The 12,866-nt window shown below is 56.0% G+C and overlaps 1 protein-coding gene across 3 annotated transcripts in view; it reads left to right on the forward strand.

Annotated features, from left to right (window-relative positions):
- Positions 1-12,866, forward strand: part of SBK1 (SH3 domain binding kinase 1) — a 49,252-nt gene that overhangs the window by 21,140 nt on the left and 15,246 nt on the right. The window contains exon 1 of one of the 3 annotated variants that reach the window (XM_088801401.1): positions 6,935-7,770. The exons of 1 other annotated variant lie outside the window; for it this stretch is intronic. The gene's annotated coding sequence lies outside the window, so the exon portion shown is untranslated. Of the gene's footprint in view, positions 1-6,934; positions 7,771-12,866 lie in introns of those variants that run through there. One more of the 3 variants, XM_019754731.3, reaches the window with a different exon arrangement.

The following is a 12,866-nucleotide window of genomic DNA, read 5'->3' on the forward strand; positions in this document are numbered from 1 at the left end:
AGTAGCAAGAAGGAAGCAGGCCAGGGCACCCGTTCCCACTTTGGGGGTGGAGGAATCTGGCCTTGTTAGTTCAGGACCTCAATACTCCATGCCTCAGTTTCCCCACCTGGGGGAAGGCCTAGCTTGTGGAAGTACCTGGCATACCCTCAAAGCCTAATAAATGTCTAGAGACTCATCCCTGAGAAGGGAGGTGACACGAAAGCCTTTAGGGGGAGGTGCTCAGCTGCCCTTCACTTCCCCTGGGACCAAAGCAAAGAAAGTGGGCTGTGCTGACAGCAGGCAGGAGGCAGGTTAGACATAAAGCAGGACTTCCAGTAGTACAAGGTCTGGAAGGTGGGAAGGAGGAAACGTGTGTCTGAGCTGCTGGACAGGCTCTAGGAGGAGATGGCCAGTCAGTACCTGCCAGTGAGTGGGAAGGGCTGAGATGCGGCCCTGAATCCTGGAACGGCCCTTTACCTGCTCAGCTCAGAATGTATTGCTGTGATTAGTGTCGTATTCCCTCCCTCCCACGAGACTGGAAGCTACTGAAGGCCAGGATTCTCCACTGAGCCCCCCTTTCTATCCTAATGCCCTCCTAGAGGAGGTGCCCATTAACAAGTGTGACTGCATGAATGAGTGAATGAATGAATGAATGAATGAATGCACACACACCTTGGCCAGGAACTCAGAGGTTCCTGAAGCTTAGAGAGAAAGGCAGCCAAGGCACCTACGCTGGATGCTTAGCTATGAGCCCCCCAGCTCTTCGTGTGGCCCCGAGAAGAACCACCCTTAGGGGGCGGGAGCTGGACCCCAAGAATCCAAGGACTCCTGACTAGGCTGAGCTCCTCTGAGAAACCCCTTGCACGAATGGGGACTCTGAGGAGAGTGATTATGGGGGACAGAGGGGAGAATCTTTCGTTTACCCCTGCGTTTTTAAGCCCTTTAGAAACCCACACTTATACCTAATGTAAAGAGCATGGGTTACACGTGACAGCGCCCCACGTCCAAGTGACATAAGCACGATATGGACTCTTTTGGGTTACATACAGGCAAAGTGCAGCCTTCAGGCATGGCTAGATCCAGGGGCTCAAATGATGGCAGGAGGATTCTGAGTCTCTTCGCCTCTTGACTCTACTGTCTGCTGTGTTGGCTTCATTTTCTGGGAGGGTCTCCCTGCTGGTGGCAACTCCAGGCTTACATCCGACCCTCTGTCAAGTGCAATGGAAACAGACTTATATCAGAATCAGATTGGCCTGGCTTGGGGTGCAGACCCATCTCAGAAACGATAACTCTGGCCTGGGGGCTGGTGTACACTGATTGATGGGGGCTGAGTCACAACCCACCCCCCCCCCCGCTATAGCCCAACAGGGAAGCACTGCCATCAGAACCCCTAATGAGTAAGGAAGGATATGCCAAGAATGGGGGTCCCCAAAGGAGCACGTGGGTTCATTGCTAAAACATGAGGGACATAGGAGGCTGAGTAGCAGAGTTCTACTCCTCTTGGAACAGTGTCACCTCCCTTTTCAGGGCCATCAAGGCAGCCATGGCCCTGTTCTAAGGGTTGGTCATTTGTGGCAGACACCATCCCCGCCCACAGCTTCCTGGGCGGCCCCCTCCCCCTCTGCTCACACCCATGGCACTGCCCTCCCCCTGCAGCTCCCACCAAACCAGACTGGGCTTGGGGTACAATAATGTCATGTGTGGTGACATGTTGATGGGTTGATGGGTGTCCTGCATTGTCCCTGAGAGCTCCCCAGTGGGGTTCCTACCAGGTGCTCCAAGCGGTGACTTGTTTGATTATGTACCCCTGTCACTGCCTTCCTGTCTCTTCTCCACTCCCCTCCCTGGGATCACCTGCCAAGTAAAAGACTTGCTCTCCAATCTGCTAGTTCAAGGTGTGTATCTGGGAAACCCAAACGAGGACACCACTGAAGCCAGGCCCTCCAGGGATGTGGTCCAGACTGCGTTTGTTTCCTCCAATTGCCTGCAGTCCTGGGGTGGCTTTGGTGACCTGTCCTCGTGGAACGAGCTGGGACTGACCACGCTCTGAGTAGCCCCTGCCTATGTTCTCGGGATTTCAGAAGATGCTACCCGCTCCCCGGGAACACGCATGGGTTGCGGGTGGAAACCTATCCGATCCTCACTCCACAACTTCCCAGAGAAACAGCCACACCCAGCCATAGGCCAGTGTGTGTGTGTGTGGGGGGGGATAGCCAAACCTACTTCCCACTCCCATGCCACTCAGGGTGAGAGATGGGGCCATACTTACATAGTTATTGGGGGTGGCTTTCAAAAGTGTAGAATCCCACAGTGAAAAAGTTATTTCTTTGTTCCCCCCCGCTTGTTTTTACAAGACCCCATTTAAAAACACGTCTACTGCATAAGTTTGAATGATTTTGGAAACAAAAAAGTGAAAGGAAATACAGAAAAATAAAAACCTATGCAGCCCCACGGCTAGAAGCAATGTTAACATTTTATCCTATTGGTGTCAGATATTTTTAAGAGTAAACGAAAAGAAGCAAGACAGAGAAGGATGACTTCCCCTCCCCTGCCCCAGCCCCATTTCCTGGACTGTGTCCCTCAGGGGCTCCCCGCGGTTGGCTGACAGAGACGTTCGCCTCAAGTCAGCGGCGGGCTTTCAGCGGCAAGGGATGTCAAAGCGTCTCCCAGGACGGGAGCGGCTCTGCCATGTCAGAAAGAAGCAGGCTGTTCCCTCTTCACACTGTACTTCCCATCATCAGTGACATCCTGCTGGCCTCGGTCACACAGGAGGGGGGGAGCTCGTCAGAACTCTTGCTGGAATGCTGTGTTTCTCACTTCAGAACAGTTCTCCGTGGAGCGTTTCAAAGCTGTGTGGCCTCCAGCCACTGCAGGCCCTGGGCTGCCCGCTGTCTCCTTTCTGAGCCTTCGTGGGTTCTGGTGGAACTCTTGGTTTTCCTTCTCAGCCAGAACTTGACCTGTGTCTCCAAGTAGCCCTGGACGCTTCTGCTCCTGGCTGTGGGCAGTTTCTTCTGTAACCTTTGCCCCAGATCGCATCCTCTTCAGCGTCCTAAACCTAATCAGCTCTCTGAGCTACTCAGTCACCAGTGCCACCAGGGTCCCAGCAATGCCCTTGGTGTGTTGGTGGCCATTGGGAGGAGGGGTTCTTCCTGTACAAGACCACCGTCATGCAGACCAACAAGCCAGGAATACCTTCTGTCTGTCGTGACAAGGAGCATCCGAGATCTAGAACAGTCTCCAGATGCCATCATTTCCCCCAACATGGAGACTCAAGATGGCCGAAACAGTGTCTTTTAAAGAGCGTCGTTCACTACAGCTGGTAGAGTTACCCAAACTCGTACAGTTTGAAACGTTTAGATGCATAGATTCGAGAGGACAGGGATTCTATTGCGATTTCTTCCCATCCCCGCCCCCTCTCCGCCAGTAGCAGAAACTCTGACACATCAGTGAGTATAAAATGCAACCAAAGGGAAGGTACATAGTCATGAGGCTTCCTGGCCTCACGTGCTTCCTTGTGCGGCAACTGGCTGCCCAGTAGCGGGAGGACGTGCCAGGACTAAGGAGGGTTGTGGGCTCGAGGCGGAGGAAATCTAAGTGGAGATCTCTGTTTTCTGATGTTTCTTCTGTGTCGCTATGGAAACCATAGCCAAGTTTTATCTCTGTGTTCTGCTGTCTAAATTACACCCATCGAGACCCTCCCTGGCAAGGCTGCACTGCTGTGGATACAAAACTTTGAGCTGGCAAGACTAGGTGGTCCCTGGGTGTTTAGAGAAAAGGACTGTAGCATCACAAACACGTGCTTTAGTCCCTCTCGTCAGATACGTGGTGTTGGTTCAGACCTCGGAGAAGCAGGCCAAGATGGGGTCAGACGCACAAGCGATTTGTTGGGGAGAATGCTTGGAAAGGAAAATAGGGAACGAGTCAGAGGGCACTGGAGAACCATCAGAATGCAACGGCGCCAACATCTGAAACAGGGAAGGAAGGAAGGAAGGAAGGAAGGAGGGAGAGAGGGAGGGAGGGAGGGAGGAAGGAAGGGAAGGATAAGAGGAATTTTAGACTGCAGTGCAACGTTAAGAAAGTTTCCACGAAGCCAACAAGGGCCCTTGATCCCAGGTTGCCCATCCGAGAAGCCCTGTCTTCAAGACATCTCTGCCGTGCTCTGTCATTGGCTGGGATTAGCTAGAAGGAAGCAAAGCAGAGCCTCCTCTGTGAGCCTTGGAGAGACACCACAGCTGCTGCCCTTGGAATCGTGGTCCTTGCAGTCAGAGATCACGGTGGTGCATGTTCACGGCCACACATCCCACCCCTGGGCTGCACAGCTTCTCTGTGGATGCTGTGAGCCTCTCTTCCGAAGGGGGACACTGAAGAGGGAGGTGGGTGGTACGAATGACAGCTCCCCTCCTGCTTGCTGCACTTGACCTTGGGGCCGTAACTGGTAACCATCCTTTACCCCATCCACCATTCACTCTCAATTATCCACACCCTCAACTGTCACCTTGGCAGGTCTTGATGGGTCACCTGGTGATGTGACCCAACCCTTCAGTCCTGAGGGGGTCTAAACTCTTGGTTATCAAAACCAGTGGATCACTCCAGTGGACCCCTGGTTTCCACATTCCGGTATTTCTCCCTGTTCCCACTTTGTAAAAGCATCCCTGTCTTCTTCTAGTAACTTCTAGTAACTAAGGGTCAGTTACTGAGTATCTAGTAGCTTTTAGTAAATGATGGTCAGTTACTACTTGGTCCCAGAACACATGGAATCCAAAGTGTCCTGGCAGCAGCCATAGCTTAAATTTTAATGGGACCCTTGCTGTGTCCCCTGTTGAGTGTGTCCCCTTTGGGGACCAAGACTCACCACCCTGCAGAGCTCGCTGTGGGGGGATTTGCTCACCACATGCGTTGTGGCTAAACCTTACTGATCACAATGGAGGTAATCAAATCCCGTTGAGGATCAGGAAAGACATCCCAGAAGGTGACTTTGAACTGTGTTACCCCTTGATAACGATGGCGGAAGCATTTCAGAGCCTGATTCTATCTCTGCCCCTCTCTCGCCCTCAGTTTCCTTGCCTGTGAAAAGAGGAAAGTGCTCTCTACATTAGAATGATCTGGCTCGGTTGTTAGATACAGGAAGACAGTCCCTTCCCTCTTCCTCCCTCTCTAGCCTCCCTCTACTGCCGGCCCAATGACTCATACTCCCCCATCAGTTTGCTTGCGGCCATAAGGCCTTGCTTGAAGAGGATTAGAACAAAGTTGGGGTGAAATTTGAAACTTGGGAACGTTAGCAGGACGGGGGAGGGGTGAGAGAGGCAAGAGAGATATAGAGGAGGTAATCTTGGAGGGTAACTTGTTTGGGGAACAAAGAAGAAAGGAAAGATGCTCTAGACAGAAGAAACCAAGTGTATAAGGCACAGACAGAGGTGCAAGAAAGCAGATGTTCTAGGAACACTGGCTGAAGGGAAAAGACGGAGCCTCAAGAGGGGGAACGCAGGGGGCCCACAGGCTAAAGGATTTGAATGCCCGGAGATGGAAGTTAGTTAGCTTTTCACCCCAGAGGTTACAGGGAGTCACTGGCAATTTGATGTAGAGAAACAACCCAGTCCACGTTGTGTTTTACAGAGCTGATGATGGTCACATAGGACTTGGATTCTAGAAAAAAATATTCTAGCTAAGTCAGGAGGGAGACACATGAAGAGCTAAGGCAATGTTCTCACCAGCAGAGGTTTCATAGTGATGGCCCAGGGGCCAGATTTGGCCCAAAAGAATGTTTCATTTGGCCCATTCAGTATTTCTGAATTTGGGGAATTTGTTTCCAACATTCACGTGTGGAGGATTTTATGTCCAACTACGGATTCCCTGCTTCTGTTGAAAAATCATCTGTCCACACAGGGCCCACGATGCTTCCGTGTGCTTGGTCCACCACCCCCTATCACCTTACACCAGTCACTAATTTGTGTGACCTATAGGTACTTGCGCTTACAATCCCTGGCTCTAAAACGTCTAGAAATAGTCAGGGTCGTCGGGAAGAGTATGCTGGGGGGAGAAAACAGCCCGAACAAAGAGTGGGAAGAAATAGGGAAGGTGCAGGGTGTGTTGGGGGCTTTCTCCTTAGGGAAATTGTGGCGGGGGGCTGCATGCGTGAGGCTGAGAAAGACAGAATAGGGCCTGGGAAGATGAGCGGTCCCTGTGTCATCTCCATCTTCAACCACCTGGCTTCCTCCCAGGCCACCAATTTCATCAGCAAACACACGATGCTCCTTCACGCCCAGGTGGTGCCTCTGCACACGCTGCTCTCTAGGCCTGGAATCCCCTGTCCTCCCTTCGAGCTCGTGAGCACTGAGCATCCCACGACAATCACTGCCGTTTACAACAGGCGTCCAGAAAGAGCTCTGGGCTGGCCGTGACACCCCGGGCCCCAGTTTCCGACCTCTTCCCTGAGTAGACTTAGTTCTCTGAGGTCTTGCTCAAAATGGGATGGATGGATGGATGGAAGGACATACCGACGAATGAATGAACGCACATTTGATTGCAGAGCTTGGTTGGTTGTTTCCCTCCTTGAAGCAGACACAGGCTCCGCCCCACAAGAACAGACTGGGACAGTCTGGGGCAGTCTGGTCCCGCAGGGGCCAGGAGGATGGACCAGGTGACTCTCTCAGACTCCCCCGAGTCCTCTCTAACCTCGTTCTCGCCCCCTCGCGGGCTCTGACCTAGAAAAAACGGGGGTGGGAAGATAGAGCGGGAGCGCACCGGCGCTAGGACCCAGCGCGGGCGGAAGGCGGGGTGCGGGCGCCGCGCGCCGCTCCTTCCTCGCGGAGAGAATCGGAGCCCAGAGAGCGCGGCGGGAGGGCGCGGCGGGAGGGAGGACGCGCGCGGGTGCCAGTGCGCGTGCGCAAGGGCGCGCGCCGAGCGGGGCGGACAAAGGGGCGGGCGGCGGCGCGCGAGCCAGAGGGCGGAGCCGCGGGCCAGGCGGGCAGGTGCGCGCGGGCTGGAGGGCGGAGCCGCGATGCCGCGATGGAGCGCAGCCCGGGCGGGCGCCGGGGCCGGAGCCCGAGCACCAGGCGGAGCGCGAGCCGGAGCCGCAGCCAGAGCCCGGACCAGGCCGGGGTCCGGGACCGCAGGGCCGGGCTGCTCGTAGCGGCGGCGACGGAGGCCCCCAGCGGCTGAGGGGCTTCCTCCCAGCCCCTTGCCGGTGGCCGGGACTCAGCAAGCCCCCGCAGCCGGGGAGCGCGGGGATCCCCCACTACATCCAGGACCCAGAGGAAAGCGGGGGGGCCCCTCCAAATCCAACACCGAGCGACTCCCCAGCCGGGTAAGGCGAAGACTTCGTCCGCATTCAGAAAACAAGCGACGTTTCTACGGTACCGCGAAGACTCCCCTTCTTCAATCTGGGCCCCCCAAGACCTAGAACGCAGTGACCCTTCCTGTCCGGCATTGCGGGGCCCCCCTTCTCAAGGTCCTGGTCAATACAACTCCACACCTCAAAACACGAAGACCCAGCTCCGAACGCCCCTAGATCAGGGGGTCCTAGACACCCCCAGTTCCGGTACACAGAAACCCCGAATCTAGGGACCCGAGGACAGCAAGAGCTATCCCTTACCAGCAGGAGGCCTCGGGGACCCCCCCTCGCAGAGCTCCAGGACGGGGACAACTGAGCCCCTCGCGGCGCCTTCGCATCCCACCCAGCCCATGGTTGTGGAGCCCTGAGCCCCCTCGGGCCGGGCTGACGAAAACCGAGACGGCGCCCAGGCCCCCTGCCGCGGCGTCCCCGCGGCCCCAGCCCAGGTAAGCCGGGCCCAGGTGAGTGGCTGCAGAGGCCGCTAGCCCTGCAGGTGGGAAAGGAAGTATCGGGTGCCTACTGGCCCCCCCCCCAGCGTCGCCATGGAGCCGAGGCTGAAGGACGTCTCTTTGTGTCTCGGTTAGAGGAGCCGCCCCCTCCTCCTCCCTTCCCCCACCCCACACCCTAGCTCTGGGGTTTGGGTGCAGCTCCCGGGCCCCACTGGGGCGTGGTGGCAGAGCCCCTTGGGCGACAGAAAGGGGAGTAGAGTGTAGAGTCTCCCCCCCAAAAAAAAAAATGTAAGCCTGGAGCTGTTGGATGCTCGGTTTGGGGGGTATATGCACCCCTCCCCCCAGGGCCAGGCTGAGTTCTCAAGTGAAGTCCCTCTGCCCCCCCCAGGAGAAGATTTAGGGGTGTATATAGGTGAAGTGGCCTGTAGTGTGTGGCCCTGGGGCTTTGGGTGTGTGTCTTTGTCTGTGAAAGGGAAGGGGTGTGTTGAAGAGAATGGGTGGGAAGCCCTTGTTTTCTCTGTGACTCCACGCCCCACCCAGGCCACTGGGGAGGTCTTCACCCAGGCCATACTTTGTGTTCCCTGCAGGACAGGGAGGGGGCAAGCCCTTTCCAAAGTGAGGCGCTGGTTTCTGGAGAGGGGAGGTCATCTGGATGGAGAGCCATTTCAGGTCACTTTTCTGTCCCCACGTGCCCCAGGGGCAGCAAAGCCCAGGCTTTCCCTTCTTCCGACTCCAGAACACCTGGGGCCAAACCTCAGATTGGGTCAGTGTGTGCTGGGCAACTGAGTTGGACAGTTCTAGGTTCTCACCTTCGCTTTCCAGGCCGTACACAAAGCAGTACCCCACCTGGCCCTCACTGAGGTCCTGAACCCCAGGCTCATGGAAGAGGAGAGGCCCCAGGGACGTCGTACCCTGAAATTCTGGATCAGAGATCCCTGAGGAGGGGCTGGACAGTGCCCAGGAAACACACTCTGGGCTCCTGGGGTCTCCAGCAGTCTCTCCTCTCTGAGCCCTCTGCAGGGCTGGGTACTGGCAGCCCCGCCAGGAGTCCCTTTGTTCATTCATTCATTCAGTAAACCTTCAGCTGGTGTCTGTGAAAGACCAGGCACCGGAGGCAAGGTCCTTTCCCCCACTTCATTCTGATCCCCTTCCTGATCTTTCCTGTTCTCATCGGCCCAGGCCACGCTCAGGGGGACCGGCTAGGTGGGCCTGGTCCGGCCCCGCCGACCAGTTCTGACCCCAAGCCTGAAGCACCTGGTCCCCATCCTGCTGCAGACTCAGGGGCCGTGAGGCTGGGTGGCCTATTCCTCCTCCTCTTCTCCCCTTCCCAATACCAAGTACCCCCACCCCCACCTACTGCTGCCAGTGGCCCAAGAGGGAGGATGTGACCAGCAGGAGAAAAGGGTGGGGGTGCTTCTGGTTAGACCTCTGGCAGCCCCTCCTGCAAATTCAAGGACAGTTGAGGCCACCCCCCTCAGCACAGGCTGTGGGGGAGCCAACTGCCCTGAAGAGTAGGTGACCTTGGGCAAGCATGTGGCATCTCCCAGAGATCACGACAGAGTGAGCCACCCCTTCTGCAGCTGGAGGGGTCGATGCAAATCGTAGTGGGGCCCCGGGAAGCCTCCAGAAGTGTTCCTTCATCTCTGAAGGAGTTTGTTTCCCATAGTGGGTTCCCAGGAGCCCAGGGTCTCATCATGTGACCCACAGGCGAGGGAGTGGAGGGGGAGGCTAAAGAGCGGAGATTTGAGGGGTCAGAGAGTACGAGCTCCCCTCCTCACTAACCTGCAGTGGCTCCCTATTCAGTTTAGACTAAACTGCAGGCAAAGCCGTTTGCAGTGTGGTCCCAAACCACCTCCTGCGTGTCATCTCCCACTGTCACTCTTCATCCTCTGCTTCACCTCTGGCTCATCTCCACATCCCCTACCTAACTCCCTCCCTCCTTTCCTCCCTCCGCCATGTGCTGTTTCCCCACCTAAAAAGCCTCACCATTGGATGGCTCAGGAGCAATTCTGTGCCTCCACCTCCCCCTTTGCTCTGACCTGGGCTGGCACGGAGTGGAGAACTGCATTGGATTGGTGGATGGGTTCGTGGCTTGGAGACAGTGGCAAGTGTCTGCATGTGCTGTGAGAGTGTGTCTCCACATCTAGACCCATCTGGTCCCAATAGACCCAGAGCTCCAGGGGACGCGACCAGGTCTGCCTGTCCCCACTGCGTCAGCTTTGTCAAACCCCAGACAGAGCTCAGCATGTACAGCACATGTTGTAAAATACAGCGTCTAGACTCATTTTGTTGATCTAAACAGTGTTTTTCTCATATTTGCATTTGTTGCCAATGCTAAAAAAAAAAAATGTAGCAGTTTCACATACAGTTTTACATACAAATATTGATTTTGGGATCCTCTTGAAAAAGCAGATCATGTTGAGCCCAGGCCAGAGCCAAAGAGTGACAGTGACGCCCTTCTTTAGATCGGGCACCGCTCTCCAGCCTGCCCCAGGTGCCACCTGACCTGTTCACTCATTGACTTGACCTGCTGGCCCCTCCTGACCCGGGGTGGAGCCAGAAAGGGTTTGCTCTGTGGGTGACCTTTGTCCGTGTGTTTTGCACACGTGCGTGTTCCCTGCCTCCCCCATGGCCAAGTTAGAACGTGCACAGAGTACATCCCTGTGGGATCTTAAGGGCATCGACAGCCTGGTCCCACTTTCCACTCTTTGGCCTCTCTTATGCCCCTCTCAATGCGAGAAGGATTCGGCCATCCCATCACCTGTTTTACTTGTCCCACGTGCCCGGGAGTAAAAGCTCAAGGTCTAGGCCCAAGTCTTGCTGAAGACTCTGGGGGAGGGCTACTCCCTGGGCCTTAGTTTACCCATGTGACAGAGGAACCGGAAGCTGGAAGCAGTCCCCTTGTTCTAATTTTCTAGGGCTAAGTCCAACCTGCTCTAGTTTGGCTCAGGCAGGAGACATGGGAGCCTGGAGGCAGAAGTCACTGGAAAAGATTGACACTCTCTAAACATGAATGAAACCCGTGGGTGTTGCCAAGTAGCCTAGTTAGGCCAGGGGCCAGCACCGGCCACCAGGCACTCGGCCTGGCCCTAGGTGAAGGTCTACAGCATCCCGAGATCAAAGGAGATGGCCGAGCACCGTCGTTGAGAGCACGGGCTCTGCACTCTGCCTGGGTTTGCATCCCACAGAAGCTGCTGTGTGACCTTGGGCGAGTCACCTTAGTTTACTCACGTGGAAAACAAGGATAATGCCTACCTCAGGGTTTTCAGGGGGCTTGTGTGAGCTAAAGCGTGAAACGGGCTAGGACTGAGTCCGGCATGTGAAAAGTGCTCAGTAACTTGGCTCTTATTAAAAGGGCCGCTGGCAAGCGGGAGACCAAGCCTCAGTAAGCACCTTGCTTTTCCTGTAACACATCTGAGGAAGCCAGAGGACATTTGGTGCTGTCCCCGTGAAGGGGAAGCGGGTCATTGAGAGGCGGTCGTGTGTGGTGCTTAGGAGCGTGGAGCCTGCCTCTGCCCCTGGTGGGGTGGGGTTCAAGCCCGAGGGTCTGTGAGGGGCCTGAGGGGTGGGATGGAGGACGGCCTGGCCCTGGTTCTGCCACTGAAGCCCTCTTCCTTCCCGGCTCTGCTTTCTAGGTGCTCCGCCCGTCGCTGGGCTTTCTGCCCCACGTGGATGGGCCTCAGGCCCAGGCCTGGACCAGCACCTCCAATAGACCCAGAGCCTTCCCCCAACTGCCCCCGCATGCCCCTGGTCTCAGGGAGCTCTGGCAGTTAGGCCTAGAGGGGTCAATTAAAGCCCCCTCCCCTCCCCTGTCCACCCACCCTCCCTTCTCCCTGCCATAGCTTGGCCACAGTCTGAAGAGGGGACAGGCCCAGACTCCCAGCTCAGCCCCCACTCGGGAGCCATGTAATATGAGGGTTGGAAGGAAGCAAGGGAGCATTTTCCAATGTCAAGTGTTCCATGCCCAGCACGGGCCATCACTTTCTCACTGAGCCCTGAGAAGAGCATTAACCCAGAACAGGGATTGAGCTCAGCTCTGAGCCCCCCAAGGTTGGTGTGTAACTGGCGTCAAACTGCCTCGGTTCAAATCCCACCTCTACCATTCACTGGCTACATGACCTTGGGCAAAGCAGTTGTCCTCTGTGCCTCAGTTTCTTCTGATGTAGAATGGGAATAACAACTGCTCCGACTTCCTAGGGTTATGGATGAAATGAACCCCTTACTGGTTAAGCACTTGTAGCAGTGCCTGCCGCCAGTGTTTGTTCTTATTACTTCTGCCACACCCTGCCGGTTTATGCAAATGAGCTCATCTGGGGGTATGGTCTGGCGAGGAAGTCACTGTGACTCCCCACTGCAGAGCTGCCCTCCCTGTGGCCTTCGCCAGTCATGAGAGAAGCAGAGAACGTCCAAATGCCTCTGGGTGTTGGGATGGCACTGAGGGGCATTGCGGGGGGTGGGTACTGCACAGGACAGGGTCGCGTCCTCCCCCTGCTGATCCGGACCCACAGAGGCTGCAGAAATCCCTGCCCCAGGGCAGTTCCCCAGGTCTGTTGCCCACCCCCCACCTCAGTAGGGAGATGGACCCCGTGTGTCTCCGGAGGAGCAGTGGGGCCCGCAGTTAATGTGGTTTAGTGGTAAAAAGGACACCATCTAGACCCTGCTGCGTGACCTTGTGCAAGGTGTAAGCTCTGTGTGGGGATCCCTCATCTACAAAGAGTGGATGGTACTAGTACTGGCCGTGTCGGGGTCACGGTGAGGATGAACTGAGTGAACGTGCAAAGTGCTGTGGTGGCACTGAGTACCCACTAAGGGTTCGCTCTTAATATTTGTCCTCCAAAGCTCTGAGTAAAAGGAATGGCAGCCACAATTATATAGGTGGGGGAAAAAATGGAGGCTCAGGGGTGGAGGTCTTGACTCCAGGTTCCATAGCTAGGATTTAGGGAAGAGTCTTCCCACTTTTCCATCACTCACACGGTTTCCAGGGCAACTCCAGCCAAAGACCCCAGAGGCTCTAACCTGGGCTCCGGCTGCAGCCCTCCTGGGCAGATCTGGTAATCGGCTTCCCTGCCCCCCTCCTCTGCTCACGTGGGGTGACGGCAGGCAGGCGA

The sequence above is a fragment of the Rhinolophus sinicus genome, chromosome 10 (genome assembly GCF_057876585.1).
Source record: "Rhinolophus sinicus isolate RSI-liver-muscle chromosome 10, RSI-T2T, whole genome shotgun sequence".
Classification (NCBI taxonomy): domain Eukaryota; kingdom Metazoa; phylum Chordata; class Mammalia; order Chiroptera; family Rhinolophidae; genus Rhinolophus; species Rhinolophus sinicus.